This window comes from Pleurodeles waltl, chromosome 7, assembly GCF_031143425.1.
Source record: "Pleurodeles waltl isolate 20211129_DDA chromosome 7, aPleWal1.hap1.20221129, whole genome shotgun sequence".
NCBI classification, from domain to species: domain Eukaryota; kingdom Metazoa; phylum Chordata; class Amphibia; order Caudata; family Salamandridae; genus Pleurodeles; species Pleurodeles waltl.
Window position 1 is genome coordinate 470,652,652 of NC_090446.1, and position 14,326 is coordinate 470,666,977.

General features: G+C 53.6%; 1 long non-coding RNA gene across 1 annotated transcript in view; it reads left to right on the top strand.

The window, feature by feature from the left end:
* LOC138247261 (uncharacterized) overlaps window positions 1-14,326 on the top strand; it is a 116,327-nt gene that overhangs the window by 67,668 nt on the left and 34,333 nt on the right. Inside the window, exon 3 of the long non-coding RNA XR_011194395.1 lies at window positions 13,543-13,603. This is a non-coding gene — a long non-coding RNA (uncharacterized lncRNA). The remainder of the gene's footprint in view (window positions 1-13,542; window positions 13,604-14,326) is intronic.

Genomic DNA, 14,326 nt, shown 5'->3' on the forward strand with positions numbered 1-14,326 from the left:
TCCGAGGTTGTGAAGGGCTTTGTGTGCGTGGGTGAGGAGTCGGAAGGTGATCCTCTTGTTGACGGGGAGCCAATAGAGTTTTTTCAAGTGTCCTGAGATGTGGTGGTGGCGAGGGATGTCCAGGATGAGTCTTGCGGCAGCGTTCTGGATCCGTTGGAGTTTCCTCAGCAGCTTGGTGGTGATGCCCGCGTACAGGGTGTTCCCGTAGTCCAAGCGACTGGTGACGAGGGCGTGGGTGACAGTCTTCCTGGTGTCGGTGGGGATCCAGCGGAAGATCTTGCGGAGCATGCGTAGGGTGTTGAAGCATGCTGAGGTCACCGAGTTCACCTGTCTGGTCATGGTGAGGGATGAGTCCAGGATGAAGCCGAGGTTGCGTGCGTGGTCGGTGGGTTGGGGAGTGCTGCCTAGGGTGGGGGGCCACCAGGAGTCGTCCTATGCGGTGGGGGTGGGGCCGAGGATGAGGACCTCCGTCTGTCTGTCATCCAGTTCGCCACTTCCTTCATTCCTTCATGAAATCTGGTCCTAGCTGAGGTGGGGTTGTTTGTGAGGGATAAGATGAGCTGGGTGTCGTCGGCGTATGATATTAAGTCGAGTCCGTGTTTGCGTGCGATGTTCGCCAGGGGGGTCATGTAGATGTTGAAGAGAGTGGGGCTGAGGGAGGATCCTTGAGGTACGCCGCAGATGATCTCCGTGGCTGTGGATCTGAAGGGGGGCAGGCGGACTCTCTGAGTCCTTCCGGAGAGGAAGGAGATGATCCATTTGAGGGCCTTGCCTCTGATGCCGGCGTTGCTGAGGCGTCGTATCAGGGTGCGGTGGCAGACCGTGTCGAAGGCTGCGGAGAGGTCCAGGAGTACGAGGGCCACGGTCTCACCCTTGTCGGTCAGGGCTCTGATGTTGTCCGTGGCTGCGATGAGGGCGGTTTCGGTGCTGTGGTTGGTCCTGAAACCGAACTGTGTGGGGTCGAGGGAGTCGTTGGTTTCCAGGGCGTTGGTGAGTTGAGTGTTGACAATTTTCTCAATCACTTTGGCGGGGAACGGCAGGAGAGAGATGGGCCGGAAGTTTTTGAGTTCGGTGGGGTCTGCTGTGGGTTTCTTTAAGAGGGCGTTGAGCTCTGCGTGTTTCCAGCTCTCCGGGAAGGTGGCGGTGGTGAGGGAGGCGTTGATGACATCTCGGAGGTGCGGTGCGATGATGTCGTCGGCTTTGTTGTAGATGTGGTGCGGGCAGGGGTCCGATGGGGATCCGGAGTGGATCGAGTTCATGACGCGGGTGGTCTCCTCGGTGGTGGTTGGGCTCCAGGTGAGGATGGTGGCGATGTCGGTAGCGGGTTCCGGGGGGGGGGTTCGCGTCGGTGGTCGGGAAGCTGTTGTATATGTCGGTGATCTTGTGGTGGAAGAAGGTCGAGAGGGAGTTGCAGAGGTCCTGTGATGGAGGGATGGAGTTGTTTTCTGCGTCCAGGTTGGAGAGCTCTTTGACGATGCCAAATAGTTCCTTGCTGTTGTGGGCGTTGTTGTCAAGTCTGATCCGGTAGGCTGTTTTTCGTGCGGCGCGGAGGCGTTGGTGGTGTTGGCGGGTGGCGTCCTTGAGAGCTGACATGTTCTCTTCGGTCTGGTTGAGGCGCCAAGTCTTCTCGCGGGCGCGGCATTCTTTCTTGGAGTCCTTGAGGTCGGGGGTGAACCAGGAGTTTTTCTTGTGGTTGTTGGTGCTGGCTTGAGTTTTCAGGGGGGCCAGGAGGTTGGCGCAGTCGGAGATGCAGTTGGTGAGGTTGTTGGCGGCTTCGTTTGGGTCGGTGGTGCTGGTGGGTCGGTTCTGGGAGAGGGTTGATGCGAGCTGATCCGTGGTGATACGATTCCAGTGTCTTCTTGGTGGTTGCTGGGTGTGGTGGTGCACAGTGGTCTTCTTGAAGATGAAGTGGACGCAGATGTGGTCCGACCAGGTGAGTTCGGTGGTGTGGCTGAAGGTGATGTGTTTGCTGGAGGAGAAGATGGGGTCGAGCGTGTGTCCGGCGTAGTGGGTGGGGGTGTTGACTAGCTGATTCAGTCCCAGGTTGGTGAGATTGTCCAGTAAGGCGGTGGTGTTGTTGTCGGTGAGGTTCTCCAGGTGAAAGTTGAGGTCTCCTAGGAGGATGTAGTCGGTGGACAAGAGTGCGTGAGGGTTGACGAAGTCTGCGATGTCTTCGCTGAACTTGGTGCGGGGTCCTGGTGGTCTGTACATGAGGGTGCCTCTGAGGGTGGTCTTGGGGTCGCTGTGGATCGTGAAGTGGAGATGTTCGGCGTCGGGGAGTGAGTTGTCGGTGTCGGTTGAGATGCGGATGGAGTTTTTGTGTGCGATGGCGATGCCTCCTCCGATGCGGTTGGTGCGGTCTTTCCGGATGATTTTGTAGCCGTCGGGGATGGCTATGGCGATGTCGGGTGCCGAGGAGGGATTCATCCAGGTCTCGGTGAGGAAGGCGATGTCCGGGTTCGTAGAGTTGATGAGGTTCCACAGTTCGATGGCGTGCCTGTGGACGCATCGGGTGTTGACCAGGATGCAGTGGAGATTGCTTCCGGGGGAGTCGTTTTTGACGGGAGCGGTGTTGGTCCGTAGGCAGGTGAAGTGACAGTGGTTGCTGGTGAAGGGTCCGTGGGTCCGTTTGGGGGGGGCGCGGTAGCAGCCCGGAGTGCGGCCGGGGTTGAGGTTGACGAGGGTGGCGGAGTCGTAGGTCAGGCGGGGGGCGTGGGGGCCAGGGGTTCGGGCGCTGTGCGCGGTCCAGGCGCGGATGGGCGCAGACGGGCTTGCCTTAGGCGCGCGCAGCCGCCATTTAAGGGGTAGCCGGGGAGGCGGGGTCAGCTGGGAGGCGGGAGGAGGGCGGGTAGGGCGAAAAAGGGGCAAAAAAGCGGCGGGAAAAAGGCTCCGACGGCGAGGAGGCCTAGAAAAATGGCGAAGTGCCGAAAGGCGCAGAAAAACAGGAAAAACAAGGGGGAGACGGCGGGAGGGCAAGGGGGACGGCACTCAGAAGATGCAGGCACTCGGAGATACAGAAGAAAACCAGGGGAGCGCGATCACACAACACAGACACTCGGGGATACAGAAGGAAAAAAGGGGAGCGCGATCACACAGCACAGGCACTCGGGGATACAGAAGGAAAAAAAGGGGAGCGTGAACGCAGACACACGGCAACACAGACACTCGGGGCACAGGCAGCGATGCAGGCAAAAGAGAAGGCAGAACAGGGAATCTGGATCTGGTGGCGCTGTGAGGACAGGGGAGCGACCTACCCTGGGGTCAAGGGTCGCTACTACTGCCTCGCAGCGGCCGCCATTTAAGGGGTAGCCGGGGAGGCGGGGTCAGCTGGGAGGCGGGAGGAGGGCGGGTAGGGCGAAAAAAGGGGCAAAAAAGCGTCGGGAAAAAGGCTCCGACGGCGAGGAGGCCTAGAAAAATGGCGAAGTGCCGAAAGGCGCAGAAAAACAGGAAAAACAAGGGGGAGACGGCGGGAGGGCAAGGGGGACGGCGCTCAGAAGATGCAGGCACTCGGGGATACAGAAGAAAACCAGGGGAGCGCGATCACAGAACACAGGCACTCGGGGATACAGAAGGAAAAAAGGGGAGCGCGATCACACAGCACAGGCACTCGGGGATACAGAAGGAAAAAAAGGGGAGCGAAAACGCAGACACACGGCAACACAGACACTCGGGGCACAGGCAGCGATGCAGGCAAAAGAGAAGGCAGAACAGGGAATCTGGATCTGGTGGCGCTGTGAGGACAGGGGAGCGACCTACCCTGGGGTCAAGGGTCGCTACTACTGCCTCGCAGCGGCCGCCATTTAAGGGGTAGCCGGGGAGGCGGGGTCAGCTGGGAGGCGGGAGGAGGGCGGGTAGGGCGAAAAAAGCAGCAAAAAAGCGGCGGGAAAAAGGCTCCGAAGGCGAGGAGGCCTAGAAAAATCGCGAAGTGCCGAAAGGCGCAGAAAAACAGGAAAAACAAGGGGGAGACGGCGGGAGGGCAAGGGGGACGGCACTCAGAAGATGCAGGCACTCGGGGATACAGAAGAAAACCAGGGGAGCGCGATCACACAACACAGGCACTCGGGGATACAGAAGGAAAAAAGGGGAGCGCGATCACACAGCACAGGCACTCGGGGATACAGAAGGAAAAAAAGGGGAGCGCGAACGCAGACACACGGCAACACAGACACTCGGGGCACAGGCAGCGATGCAGGCAAAAGAGAAGGCAGAACAGGGGATCTGGATCTGGTGGCGCTGTGAGGACAGGGGAGCGACCTACCCTGGGGTCAAGGGTCGCTACTACTGCCTCGCAGCGGCCGCCATTTAAGGGGTAGCCGGGGAGGCGGGGTCAGCTGGGAGGCGGGAGGAGGGCGGGTAGGGCGAAAAAAGCGGCAAAAAAGCGGCGGGAAAAAGGCTCCGAAGGCGAGGAGGCCTAGAAAAATGGCGAAGTGCCGAAAGGCGCAGAAAAACAGGAAAAACAAGGGGGAGACGGCGGGAGGGCAAGGGGGACGGCACTCAGAAGATGCAGGCACTCGGGGATACAGAAGAAAACCAGGGGAGCGCGATCACACAACACAGGCACTCGGGGATACAGAAGGAAAAAAGGGGAGCGCGATCACACAGCACAGGCACTCGGGGATACAGAAGGAAAAAAAGGGGAGCGCGAACGCAGACACACGGCAACACAGACACTCGGGGCACAGGCAGCGATGCAGGCAAAAGAGAAGGCAGAACAGGGGATCTGGATCTGGTGGCGCTGTGAGGACAGGGGAGCGACCTACCCTGGGGTCAAGGGTCGCTACTACTGCCTCGCAGCGGCCGCCATTTAAGGGGTAGCCGGGGAGGCGGGGTCAGCTGGGAGGCGGGAGGAGGGCGGGTAGGGCAAAAAAAGCGGCAAAAAAGCGGCGGGAAAAAGGCTCCGAAGGCGAGGAGGCCTAGAAAAATGGCGAAGTGCCAAAAGGCGCAGAAAAACAGGAAAAACAAGGGGGAGACGGCGGGAGGGCAAGGGGGACGGCACTCAGAAGATGCAGGCACTCGGGGATACAGAAGAAAACCAGGGGAGCGCGATCACACAACACAGGCACTCGGGGATACAGAAGGAAAAAAGGGGAGCGCGATCACACAGCACAGGCACTCGGGGATACAGAAGGAAAAAAAGGGGAGCGCGAACGCAGACACACAGCAACACAGACACTCGGGGCACAGACAGCGATGCAGGCAAAAGAGAAGGCAGAACAGGGGATCTGGATCTGGTGGCGCTGTGAGGACAGGGGAGCGACCTACCCTGGGGTCAAGGGTCGCTACTACTGCCTCGCAGCGGCCGCCATTTAAGGGGTAGCCGGGGAGGCGGGGTCAGCTGGGAGGCGGGAGGAGGGCGGGTAGGGCGAAAAAAGCGGCAAAAAAGCGGTGGGAAAAAGGCTCCGAAGGCGAGGAGGCCTAGAAAAATGGCGAAGTGCCGAAAGGTGCAGAAAAACAGGAAAAACAAGGGGGAGACGGCGGGAGGGCAAGGGGGACGGCACTCAGAAGATGCAGGCACTCGGGGATACAGAAGAAAACCAGGGGAGCGCGATCACACAACACAGGCACTCGGGATACAGAAGGAAAAAAGGGGAGCGCGATCACACAGCACAGGCACTCGGGATACAGAAGGAAAAAAAGGGGAGCGCGAACGCAGACACACGGCAACACAGACACTCGGGGCACAGGCAGCGATGCAGGCAAAAGAGAAGGCAGAACAGGGGATCTGGATCTGGTGGCGCTGTGAGGACAGGGGAGCGACCTACCCTGGGATGCAATGGGGACACATAGGGATAGGGGCAACACAAACCATATACTCCAGAAGTGGAATGCGAACCACGAATGGACCCCAAACCTATGTGACCTTGTAGAGGGTCGCTGGGACTACAGTATTAGAAAATAGTGAGGGTTAGAAAAATAGCCCACCCCAAGACCCTGAAAAGTGAGTGCAAAGTGCACTAAAGTTCCCCAAAGGACAAAGAAGTCGTGATAGGGGAATAAGGCAGGAAAGACACAAACCAACAATGCAACAACGCTGGATTTCCAATCTGGGGTACCTGTGGAACAAGGGGACCAAGTCCAAAAGTCACAAGCAAGTCGGAGATGGGCAGATGCCCAGGAAATGCCAGCTGCGGGTACAAAGAAGCTTCTACTGGACAGAAGAAGCTGCGGTTTCTGCAGGAACGCAAAGGGCTAGAGACTTCCCCTTTGGAGGACGGATCCCTCTCGACTTGTAGAGTCATGCAGAAGTGTTTTCCCGCCGAAAGAACGCCAACAAGCCTTGCTAGCTGCAAATCGTGCAGTTAGCGTTTTTGGACGCTGCTGTGGCCCAGGAGGGACCAGGAGGTCGCAATTGGACCAGGAGGTAGAGGGGACGTCGAGCAAGACAAGGAGCCCTCTTAGCAGCAGGTAGCACCTGGAGAAGTGCCAGAAACAGGCACTACGAGGATGCGGGAAACGGTGCTCACCCGAAGTTACACAAAGGAGTCCCACGTCGTCGGAGACCAACTTAGAAAGTCGTGCAATGCAGGTTAGAGTGCCGTGGACCCAGGCTTGGCTGTGCACAAAGGATTTCCGCCGGAAGTGTACAGGGGCCGGAGTAGCTGCAAAAGTCGCGGTTCCCAGCAATGCAGTCTAGCGAGGTGAGGCAAGGACTTACCTCCACCAAACTTGGACTGAAGAGTCACTGGACTGTGGGAGTCACTTGGACAGAGTTGCTGGATTCGAGGGACCTCGCTCGTCGTGCTGAGAGGAGACCCAAGGGACCGGTAATGCAGCTTTTTGGTGCCTGCGGTTGCAGGGGGACGATTCCGTCGACCCACAGGAGATTTCTTCGGAGCTTCTAGTGCAGAGAGGAGGCAGACTACCCCCACAGCATGCACCACCAGGAAAACAGTCGAGAAGGCGGCAGGATCAGCGTTACAGAGTTGCAGTAGTCGTCTTTGCTACTATGTTGCAGTTTTGCAGGCTTCCAGCGCGGTCAGCAGTCGATTCCTTGGCAGAAGGTGAAGAGAGAGATGCAGAGGAACTCGGATGAGCTCTTGCATTCGTTATCTAAGGAATCCCAAGAGACAGAGACCCTAAATAGCCAGAAAAGAGGGTTTGGCTACCTAGGAGAGAGGATAGGCTAGCAACACCTGAAGGAGCCTATCACAAGGAGTCTCTGACGTCACCTGGTGGCACTGGCCACTCAGAGCAGTCCAGTGTGCCAGCAGCACCTCTGTTTCCAAGATGGCAGAGGTCTGGAGCACACTGGAGGAGCTCTGGGCACCTTCCAGGGGAGGTACAGGTCAGGGGAGTGGTCACTCCCCTTTCCTTTGTCCAGTTTCGCGCCAGAGCAGGGCTAAGGGGTCCCCTGAACCGGTTTAGACTGGCTTATGCAGAATTGGGCACATCTGTGCCCAAGAAAGCATTTCCAGAGACTGGGGAGGCTACTCCTCCCCTGCCTTCACACCATTTTCCAAAGGGAGAGGGTGTAACACCCTCTCTCAGAGGAAGTCCTTTGTTCTGCCATCCTGGGCCAGGCCTGGCTGGACCCCAGGAGGGCAGATGCCTGTCTGAGGGGTTGGCAGCAGCAGCAGCAGCAGTGAAATCCTGGGAAAGGCAGTTTGGCAGTACCAGGGTCTGTGCTACAGACCACTGGGATCATGGGATTGTGCCAACTATGCCAGGATGGTATAGAGGGGGCAATTCCATGATCATAGACATATTACATGGCCATATTCGGAGTTACCATTGTGAAGCTACATATAGGTAGTGACCTATATGTAGTGCACGCGTGTAATGGTGTCCCCGCACTCACAAAGTCCGGGGAATTGGCCCTGAACAATGTGGGGGCACCTTGGCTAGTGCCAGGGTGCCCACACACTAAGTAACTTAGCACCCAACCTTTACTAGGTAAAGGTTAGACATATAGGTGACTTATAAGTTACTTAAGTGCAGTGAAAAATGGCTGTGAAATAACGTGGACGTTATTTCACTCAGGCTGCAGTGGCAGGCCTGTGTAAGATTTGTCAGAGCTCCCTATGGGTGGCAAAAGAAATGCTGCAGCCCATAGGGATCTCCTGGAACCCCAATACCCTGGGTACCTCAGTACCATATACTAGGGAATTATAAGGGTGTTCCAGTAAGCCAATGTAAATTGGTAAAATTGGTCACTAGCCTGTCAGTGACAATTTGAAAGAAATGAGAGAGCATAACCACTGAGGTTCTGATTAGCAGAGCTTCAGTGAAACAGTTAGTCACTACACAGGTAACACATTCAGGCACACTTATGAGCACTGGGGCCCTGGAGAAAAGGGTCCCAGTGACACATACAACTAAAACAACATATATACAGTGAAAAATAGGGGTAACATGCCAGGCAAGATGGTACTTTCCTACACTCTCTAAATGGCCATGGAATGGGAAGCGCTAGTAGAAGACCTGAAACACCCTGATAACCCCTTGGTTGGGTCCCTAACCAATACTCCATTGGGGCCGGACACTGAGAGAGGGATTCTGTTGACAGGGACATAGTTTTCAGTAATCCATTTCTCACAGTGTACTGCATTTCCACAAGGGGAGGGGTGTGGGCAATAAAGGGATACTGGACACTCACACTGAGACACTTGTAATACTGTAGATGCGCAATGCAGGGTGGGGAGATAAGGGAGGTGAAAAGAAGCACTTAAGATAGCATTGTATTGATGATATGTTCTTCGACAAATGCACAGTTTTGACTCAGAATGTGTAATTTATCTGGCAATGCTTATTGAACTCTGTAAAATCAATACAATCTGTTTACATAAAAATCAAGGGTTACCAGTCATGGCCCAACGCTGTGAGGCCTATGATAGGAAGGAAGGGCCCTATCTTGGGCCTCAGTGGGCTGGGACAGCGGTCCTCCATGCCTAGGGACTCACAGACATGGTCAAACTCTCCTAGGCTTGAGGGAGGGCCATACCTGACCTTGCAAGACTGGACCATTGGTGCAAGGCCATGTGAAGAGCCCTACTTTCCTTGGACCTTGCATCATTACTGTGAAGCCCAGAGAAGGGGCAGTATGGGCCTGATTTATACTTTTTTAGCACCGCATTTGGGTCATTTTTTTACGCAAAAGTGGCGCAAACTTACAAAATTCAATTATATTTTGCACGTTTGTACCACTATTGCATCAAAAAAATGACGCAAATGCGGCACTAAAAAAGTATAAATCAGGCCCTAGGTTTTCTTTTGATTACTTCTGAAGTTCAAAGGATGTATATTTTTCCAGGTATTTTTCTGCCTATAAACTTGTGTCGAAGTTCCTAGAGCAGGGGACCTCCTTCTATATAACTTCAGCAACTGCCCTGGTTATCTCTTCCCAGTAATTATGTAATGAGGGACAAGTGCACAACATATGAAGAAGCTCAGCTCTTACTTCTCCGCATCTCGGGCAAACTACATTAGTCATGTGGAAGTATTTATTAATGTGCCCCGGTGTGAAGTATGCTCTATAAAGGATGTAGTAATTGATCAATTTAAATTGGGCATGTCTAGATACCTTGGGGACTCTTTCTAGGATGGCGTCCCAGTCCCTTTGTGTTACGGGGATCCCTAGGTCTTCTTCCCATTGCACCCACAAGGTGTCCAGGGGCTGGAGCATATCTTCCCATAGCGCACTATGCAGACATGTGACAGCCTTGAAAGTGCCCAAAGAAAGGGCAATATATTGACAGCTTTTAGGAGACCTTGCTTCTGACATATGTGTCTTCCAGTGTTTACGGTAAGGGGCCCTCACTGCTCTATGGAGCAAGACGTGGCCCTGCAGGAGGTCATTCTGAGCATAATTCTTCAAATTAGAGAAGTTCTGTCATGAGAAACAGGTCATCTACTCTTGTCGCTCCTGTGGTGGCCCAGTCCTCTAATCCCCTCCAATGTCTGTTGTGAGGCAAAACCACCAGCATGGTCATGGGCAGGTGAACATAGTACCTGTCTACGTGTTTTCTGGAGGTGCTGTTCCAGCACCGTTGCTTTACCAGAAACTCTTGAATGTCAGCGACTGAAGGCTGCCCCATTCTTAGTCTGTGAAACTGTGGGACTAATGGTCCCATAGTACGGTCCAGAGTCTGTCTGGCCGCTAGCCATTGTGTGAACCATTGGAGTTGTGCTGCAAGATAATATGTCTCAAAATCGGGGACTGCTAGTGTTGTAGTGTGGACAGCGTTACCTTCTTGCAGCCCGATCCCCATACAAATGCAGAGACAGGGAATCCAGCTCTCTGAACATTGCCCAAAGTATCTACACCGGGAGCGTCACAAAAAAGTATAGCAAACTAGGGAGTGGTACCATCTTTAGCAATGCCATGCGTCCTGCCACCGACAAGGGTAGCATTTTTCAAAAGACATTGTTTGTTCCCAGCGAGCTTTTCGCTAGCTCCACGCTCCTCTCAAGTAGATCAGTCTCATCATGAAAAATCCAAACCCCCTAGATAGGACAGACAGCGATGCTCCCGTTGCAGTGACTCTAATCCCTCCGGTGGGTCATGGCCCTCCATGGTCGGGTACAGTCTAGGTTTCTGCAGTCAACTTTTAAGTCCGATAGGGAGCCAAACTCTTCCAGCATGCCCCTAGCTCCTGCAAGATCTTCTGCTGGGTCTCTGAGGAAGATCAGTAGATCGGCCGCATATAGAGCTATAAAATGACGGCTTTCCCCAATCTTTATACCCTTAGGATTCCAAGGCCAGTGCAAAGAGCAAGAGTGAAAAGGCCATCCCTATGTTATCACTTGCCCCACTCTATAGCTCTTGGACATGGTCTGGCCCATGCAGGCTCTGGCTGTGGGGTCACTGTATTGCAACTTAGCACGCGAGTTAGAGCTTGGAGGATGGAATACAGATATCCCATCCGCCGTTTTACGCTCTCCACAGGATATAATGGGATCGTAACACGGTAGACGGGATATCCGTTACGATTGTGATGGTGTATTCCCCTCCGCCAAGTTCTAAATCAGGCCCTTAGTCTATGTCAAGAAGCCTCTCACCAGCTGCATGTGTTCCTTTATCCTGAATAAAAAGCCCCACTGCATGTTGTCAAAGGCTTTTTCTATGTTGACAACAAAAACAGCTGCCTTCCTGTGGTCATAGGTGTTAGCCTCCAACAGCGTCAGAAGGTGCCGTATGTTGACTGACGTTTTTTGGCCTACGATGAATCCTGCATGTTAAGGGTGCACTAGCTTGGTCATGAACGGAAGGAGCCTAGAAGCCAAGATCCTACTTAGAATCTTGTACTCGATGTTAAGCATTGACAATGGCTGATAGGGTTTGCTGTCATATTCAGGTTTTCCCGGCTTTAGCACCCCTAGCGCTTCCCAGGTGGATCTCGGTAGGCAACCCATTTCTCAGGCTGCTTCATAGAGGTCTACTAATTTGGGGGGGGAGTTCTTCAGCATAGGTGGCAAAAAACTCGGCCTGAAACCGGTCTGTTCCTGGGTGTCTTATCTCACGCTAGACCTCTAATTGCTGCCCTTACCTCTTGTAATATCTCCTAGTGCCTCTACATCTTGTTCTGTGAGGTTTGGGAGAGGCAATGATGTCAGGAAGTCATGCACTATCTCCTTGTTGATTGATCTCTTCTTGTCAGCGTTGATTGATCTATTCTTGTCTATACAGCCTGGTTCCCTAAGCAGCCTCAATTTTGATTATGACAGAACCTCTCTTTGTTGGATTTGGTAGCCAGGCTAGCCTGGACCCAGTACGAACCTGCTTAGTGTGGGCTTGCTCCATATATTTTCTATAATCGTCTTTCGACCTGAACTGCCACTTTCTCCTTAGGGTCTATCAGGGTCTGCTGTAAATCTGGGTGCCCTGGATTCTTGTTTTTCTCCGTCCCACAGTTTTTGTTCTGCTGGCAGTACCACCTGCATCAGAGTGCTCCTGACTCCCATCGATTCAACTATACAATGACCACTGATCAATGTCTTGGATGCGTCCCACTCTATTTAAGGAGAGGATGCTGTGCCACTCTTACCTGCAAAATATTGCCCTATTTTCTCCCTAGTCACCTCCTGGTACATCTAATCTTCCAAGGATTCAGGTTTCAACTTCCAAGTAGTGATACATGGTTTATATCTCTCCCATCTCAGTTGTAAAAGAACAGGGTTATGATTAGATATAGGCCCACATTACGACCCTGGCAGTCCATGGATTGCCAAGGCCGCGGTGGCGGTCTCACCGTCGTGGGACCGGCGGTGAAGACCAGCATATTACGACTACAGTGGTTTGGCTACTGCCAAACTGCCACTACCTCGACAATCCGACTGCTTTACCATGGCCCGCTGGCCTGGAGGTTTCCATCTCCAGCCAATTTCCTGGAAGATTTCACCACCACGAAAATGCTGGCGGAAAGGTATCCCGGCGACAGGATCTTGCGTTTCTGTCGCCGGGATACCCCCAAAACACCTCTGCACACATGCATTCATGCACCCACACACACACAATCACACACAGACACACCCCCACTCACACACGCACTCACAATATTCACCCACATAGACATGCATACGTACACATCACACATGCATACACGCTCCATCCTCCACCCCGTTCCCTTCAACTACATACATACACAACGCCCACCCCCTCACTCATCTTCACACAACCTCACCCCCACCCCCAAATGTACCTCACTGCACGCACACACTTACATACCGTATACAACTACATACACACACCTGCATGCAGGCACTCAGTCACACACACCCATTCACCCCCCCCACACATCTCCACTTGCAGACAACACTTACTTTGTCCGACGAGGTGCTCCTCCATGATGGGAAGGGACCCGGCGCTCCCACCGCTAGCAACCCCCCCACCATAAAACCACCACACAGAATTACGTATCGTAATTCTGTGGGCAGTCTTTTTCTGCTGTGGTGGTGCCTGCGGTGGAGCCGCCTAAGTACCGTCGGCTGCTGTCACAAATGCAGCAGGATATCCAACTGCCGGGGGTGCAGCTATCCGGCTGCAGCCGTAATAGGGTGGTCAGAAGACCACCAGCACTGTCCGTCTTCCGACGGCCACGGCTGCGGCGGTCTTCAGAAAAGACTGTTGCAGTCGTAATGAGGGCCATAGTGCGGGCACCATATTCTATGTTGTGTACTAATCAATGGATATCAGGGGGCACAGAAATGTGTCCAGATGTATGTGAAGTTCGTGTAGGCTCGAGAAAAAGGAATATTTTTGGGCTTGTGAACGTATCTGTCACCAGGTGTCTATTAACCCCCTTCTCATTCACCAGTCTTGTAATGAGACGGCCCATCTGGCATGCCGGTGAGTCCCTCAGCAAGGGGTGAGGTGGAAGGGGGGTGAGCGGTCTTCCTGTTGATCTGCTACGCATAACGGCTGATTTAATTAGATAAGAGGCTAAAAGTCTGTAAATGTTCCCCCAGTGAAAATGAATAGGTGGTACTCACGGTTATGCAAGTTATTTTTGTTTCTTTGGGTTTTTCTTATATGTGGATTTATTCTTTTGTGGTGTCTCTTTTCTCTTCAGTCCTATAATCCTTGCATTTCTTTCTTTCTTTTAGGTGGCATCACTGTTGACGTTCGCCACACCTCGATATAAGGCAAAAGGTGACAAGGAATCAGGTAAGTGTTTTTAAATCGAATAAAAAAAAATAGGGGTGAAGGTAGTGTCAGTGAGGGTAACCCTAGGATGCTCCACTGTGTCACATAAGTCCTCCCCAAAGGATATGTGGCACATGTTGGTGTTTCTGGGTTTCCAACCCCATTTTCTCCCCTTCTCTTATACCCTCTTTTTCCCACTGTTCATATGGGCCGTTCTGTCAGGCCCTAGGAAGAACCTACCTTGGATAGCCATGTTCCTCCTGGAACGTGGCTCGGGCCGTGTGCCTCCCAGGCTCCTTGATCGGCTCTGTCTCTGTCCCGGCTCGCCTTTTCTGTTGTTCTCCACGTTACTTTGTCCTCTGATCCTCTCGCTCCTGGGCTCGCCATTTATGTCTCTCCTAGCGTGCAGGGACTCGCCTTCTGGATCTCGATTCCCTCTCTGGGGTTTGCCTCCAGTGTTTCTCCTCCTGTTCCGGTGGTTGCTGCCCGTGTTTCTCCTCGCTCTCTGCCTTTTTCTCCTTCCTCCCAACCCTGGAAGTCTTCTGGATCTTCCCCTGAGCACCTCTCTGCGGTGCCCCAGGGGAACAAGTAGGCGCCCCACCCCCGGCTGAGGCTTGCGTGTCATCCTGTTCCGTGGCTTCCCACTTCAAGGTCTCAACAATCCTATCAGGAAAGCAACGTGCTCCACATAGGGGGCATAAAAGTTTACTATTGCTATGTCTTAGCCTTCCATCTGGCCCATCA